Source organism: Mytilus galloprovincialis, chromosome 4, assembly GCF_965363235.1.
Source record: "Mytilus galloprovincialis chromosome 4, xbMytGall1.hap1.1, whole genome shotgun sequence".
NCBI lineage: Eukaryota > Metazoa > Mollusca > Bivalvia > Mytilida > Mytilidae > Mytilus > Mytilus galloprovincialis.
The window spans coordinates 13,500,370-13,506,209 of NC_134841.1; positions in this window are offsets into that span (position 1 = coordinate 13,500,370).

The window sequence follows — 5,840 nt, forward strand, 5'->3', positions numbered from 1 at the left end:
ATGATATTGGATCAGACTTATCATCATAAGTCGTGTTGGAGAACTTATCCTTAGTTTCCTGATTGAGAGATTTCGTATTATCCATTAATGCATTCGGTGAAAAAAAGGAAATTTAGATTGTAGGTGAACTATTTTATATTCCTTAAAACTTGACATGGACGCTTACATGTTAATCCCTACCAAATCGTTGAGAAGAATTTCACATATGATAGTATAACAAACATTTGCTAAATATTTGATTAGCTCACCTGACACAAAAGGGCAACAGTTAGCTTTTCCATTAACTTGCTTTTGTCGCCTGTTGAAGTCGTCTAAAACTATAAAATAGACATAAGTATCAATTGCAGGAGAGAGAGAAGCGGGCCAAAATATTCAACGTGAGCAAAGTCATCAGTCGACTTGGCACAACTTTTTGGAATTTTAGATCCCCAATGCTCTTCAATTTTGTACTTGTTTGGCTTTATAAATATTTTGATATGAGCCTCACTGATGAGTCTTATGTAGACGAAACGCGCGTCTGGCGTACTCAATTATAACCCTGGTACTATTGATAAATAACGACTCTGAAGAGTTATTTGCCTATTATTTTCAAAACTATTCTAAATCGAAAAAAATGCAAACATCAAAAATTGATCAGAAAAAAAAACAAATCTGGAAATAGGTTGTCATAGAAGTGTTCAGTATATGATATATGAATTACTGTCCTTGAATGACGATGATGTAACTTTTTTGTGTTTTCAGGGGAAATCCAGAATTTTTCTTTTAACAAAATTAACAAAATAAAGAAAGTCATGATTTATTTAACACTTATCCTGGGTAAATGCAGAAAAAAAACACGCTTCGGAAGCATACATTTTCTTTCGTGTTTTTTATTGTTTATTTAGTCAACTATCTATAATATTAAAATAACGATGGCCGATTTGTTAGCCGTCATGGGTTAAAAAGTACAAAACAAAGAATACAACTTTATATAGATAATGGAGGACAATGATGTTGATTAAAAATTAAACCATTTTAGACCCTTTTGTTTTCTACATAATTAATATTGCCAATATTTAGCAAGTTCCGGGTCACATCCGATACCGATACCAATAGTGCCTTCACCTGTTACGTTTTACCTTATTTGTACGTTCCGCATCTGGCAGGCGCACCACTAAACGGTGTATTTAGGATTTACTATATATAAGCTCATAATCACAGAGTTGACACTACTAAATTCCATAATTGTCACATTGTTTCCTATTGTAGTATTTTCATCAGCATGATTTTATAAGATAACATACGAATACTACAAATCTGGACTTAAAATAAGTCGTATAGGTACAGTTTTCAATTTGTTAGCCGGCATGACGTAACAACGGCGAATCAAAGAATTCAACTTTATTTATAACTAATATAGGACAATGATATTGATTACAAATTACTCCATTCAAGGCCCTATTGTTTTCCAAATAATTATTATTACCAATAATTGATAAGTTCCAGGTTGACGGGTTCAAACAGAAATATTTTGAAAGCAGAGAAAAACTGTGCATCTTAAAATCAACATGACTTTAATAGATTACAATACCAATACTAAAAATCCAGGCTCAAATAAGGCTTACACATAGTTATATACTTTAATTCAGTCCCGTACCCGCGATAGTGCGTGTGTGTTCTAGTACCATATTGAAACGTATATTCACAAAAATATTGAACTCCGCGGAAAATTCAAAACGGAAAGACCCTAATCAAAGGAAATTGATACAGGCATTTTCAAACGTAGAAAATTATAGATTAAAAGAGCAGCTGCATGTTTGTTTAAATCGATATATGTATGTGTTTAATAATTTAAGGACCATTTAGTTCTTACATGTTGGCATTACTGAATGCCGTTAGGTTGCATATTCTTGCTATATCTACTAAATGTAATCTTTGGCGGACAGTTTTGTCATATAACATCTCATTACTTTGTATAAATATTACTTTTGCATGAGGTTTAAAATTTTATAAAGGCAAATGTTCTTTGAAAAGTTGTCCTTAAATTCATCTTTATTATTTTACAGAATTTGGTTTGTCGTTCCAGTGCAGCTGCAGCATTGAGTTCACCAGCTATGATATTTTTGGTCCATTATGTAAGATGTTGTGAATGAATGTATTTGTTGAATGCAAATTCACGCCGCGTATTGTATCTATCTGACATGTAGTATTCGTTAATTTAAACTGAACACAATATAAGGAAAATACATGATCTCGTGTGTAGTTTTGAGTAAGGGAAAACACATATATATTTTATATAAAAATTTGGTATGTCTATGTTTTACATATTAGATAAAGAAAATAAATGTTAAGTTTTTCGTTATGAGTGAAAAGTAAGATATTCTAAGCCTGAGTAAAGGATTTTGTTTGTTGCAAAAATGCGAATACAATTTTCATATTTATCACGACAAAATTGTGTACTGTTTAAACGTAAAATATATTGAAAACAAATTATTTCATATACAAAGGTGTAAATATCAAACTATGTTGAATATATGTATTTTGGTAATATAGTTTGTCGTTTGTTTTGGTTAAAAAAAGTGAGTTCTGCTTTTGGATGTTTGTATTTGAAATTCTGAACCCTAAAAACAAAAATGAAAACGATACATCTTCCAAAGTTCTTTTATTTCAGTTGTCACATTTTATTGAGAACTTAAATCTGATATATCCTAGTGAAAAGTAAAATCACAAAAAGACTGAACTCCGATGAAAATTCAAACCGTAAAGTCCCCAATCAAATGGCAAAATCAAAATCTCAAAAACATCAAACGAATGGATAATGAATTTGAGAATATGAATATTATGGATTTGAAAATCTGCATCAATCTTGTATATAGCTTCATTATAGACACGGATTAATGATAACGTGATGATTTCAACGTTCGCATTTGACAAATTTCTTTTCCGGTAGTCGGTAATGGATAACTTTTCCTTAATTTCTCTGCCCATATCGTATTTAATATGTTTGTTTACTCGTTTCAGAGCTATGACGTATTTACATAATTTTAATGTGGTTAAATTTCAGGTTACGATGTGAGATTTCTTTCTGGTGCAAAATCTAGAGTAAAAATTCCTTTTTAACATAAGTAGTGCTTTTAAAATTTAGTTACTTGTCACTTGTAAGACATTGAAACATGTACAATATCCCTTCATTGCTTAATTGTGTACATACTATATTTGATTACCTTAATTGCAGGTGCATATGAAATACTGATCCATTTGACAACTGCCAGTTTCAATGCTATATCGTATTGCGTTTACGCATCTTAATTGATATGGTACACTAGTGCATGTTCATACTATATGGACTTCATTATCCTTTTTTCATTTACAATTCCGTGTTGGTTGAGAGATACAATGAGTAGGTGTCTAAACTCACTATCAAAATATAATTGCGGTCTTTGGTCTGATATGTGTAGTATTTGGTTCGCTTGAAATGCATGTATACCTTACATTCCTTTTTGATATCATGTGATTCGCTAACTTTTGGTTGTTCTTACGAGGTTTGAACATTTATTTGGATTTGGTAAAGCTTTTAGGAATTTTGGTCCCTAATGCTCTCCAACTTCGTACTTTATTTGGACCTTTTTACTTTTTTGGATTCTAGCGTCACCGATGAGTCTTTTGTAGACGAAACGAGCGTCTGGCGTATATATAAAATTTAGTCCTGGTATCTATGATGAGTTTATTTATAAACTATCTTATCGTAACTTCAAATAGGTGGGTAATATGTCTTTGTACCGAGCGTAATCTATATAATGCATTACGACGTAAACATGGACATAGAACATACATGATTGAATTATTGCAACGTTTTTTTTTTAAACGGATTTATTAAACACTTCAGAAAATAACACTGTTGATTTCATAACAGGAAATCTCTACAGAAAATCAATATAAATAACAAATTAACATGTATACTGGTATATATGGTTAGGGTTAGGGTTAGGGTTAGGGTTAAGGTTAGAGATACTTGTATTTTAGTTTCCTACGTATTGAGCAACACTTATACATATAGCTTTAAACAAAAATGTCCCAGTAAACATCCAGTGTTAACAATTTCAAACTTTGATGTTCTATTTGAATTCGATAACGTCTTTCAAAAAAGCAGAAGAAGAACTTAGAATTGATCATCAGTCTTATGATTTGAGAAAAAGCCTGACTAAACTCAAAATAAGTAATCTTAAAACTGTTATTTGTCAGGCCAAAAATTCAGAAATAGTTGTTCACATACATGTTTATTCTGGTATAATTGCAAGCGGATAATAATGATTGTATTTGAAATACAAGTTCGTTAAAAGCAATGACAGTACTTGTTTTTGTCTTGACAGAAACATAATCACAAAACAACTGAATTCACGATAATGTTGTTAGTCATATCAATTGCTTTGGTTAAAGTATGCATTACGCTTGTATAAAATATGTGTTTTATTCTTGATAAAATACTAACGGAAACACAACACAAAAATATACTTTAATTACTTTATTTTAAAATATTCAATACTCATAAAAATAATATATAAATAAATGTCCTTCATCAGACAATTGCCAAATTAAAGTTTGAAGTTCGAAAGTTGAAAGTTGAGATGATAGCGAAACGTTTTATGTTAAAAAATATGAGTTATACATTTAAAAAGTAAAATCACAAAAATACTGAACTTAGAGGAAAATCTATTCGGAAAGTCCATAATCACATGGGAAAATCAAATAACAAAACGCATCAAAAACGAATGGACAAGAACTGTCATATTTCTGACTTGGTACAGGCATTTTCAAATGTAGAAAATGGTGGATTAAACCTGGTTTTATAGCGCTAAACCTCTCACTTTGATGACAGTCTCATCAAATTCCGTTATATTTACATTGATGCGTTAACTAAACAGAAACAATAAATAAAATAGTCAAAATATGGGTACACCAGACATCATCGTATAACAATTTTAAAAGGAACAATTTAACAGAACACAAAAACATCTATCTACAAACACGTTTATTGATTTGTGTGTCTGACGTCAGAAAATTTTATACGTCACATAGATTTGTCGTTCAATGTGCATACAAACAATTTTAAAATTTACATAGGCAATTTTAGCATGTAGGGTTAAAAATTAAAAGTATGTAAGAATAAATTTCAGAAATAGACCGAGATTGAAAATAGTCCAAAAGTTATGTATAGAATTTATCGTATAACAATTTTAAAAGGAACAATTTAACAGAACACAAAAACATCTATCTACAAACACATTCATCGATTTGTGTGTCTGACGTCAGAAATTGTTATGCGTCACATAGATTTGTCGTTCAATGTGCATACAAACATTTTTTTAAATTTGCCTAGGCAATGTTAGCATAAAGGGTTAAAACCCTTGTTTTGATTTCTCCTCATCTATGAACGTTAATACAGTGACTATTTGTAACCAACGCCTAAACGATTCGCGTTATGTCAACCAGTTCGTTCATATATCTTTTTAGTTCTGTTTTGTTATTTCGATTATGTGCTTTGTCCTACACAGTACACTGTATTTTGACAATTATGCCGTTGTTGTACAGCACGTCGACATACGTTTATGTCGACAGAAACATTCTTATTATCAGATTCAGATTGTCATTTCGTAGTCTTGGCAATATGAAAAGGCAAAATTCAATACTAAGTTGGCATGGAGTGAAAGAAATATTTTACGAATTAGAAAAAAATAAAACCATCATGCTCTGATTTAAAATTTTGCTTTTATAAATTCATATGATATTAATGATCCGGTATGTTTCATTATCTCCAAGTAAGTCAGGTATTGATTTTTTTCTAAACGGAAAGATGAATGGAA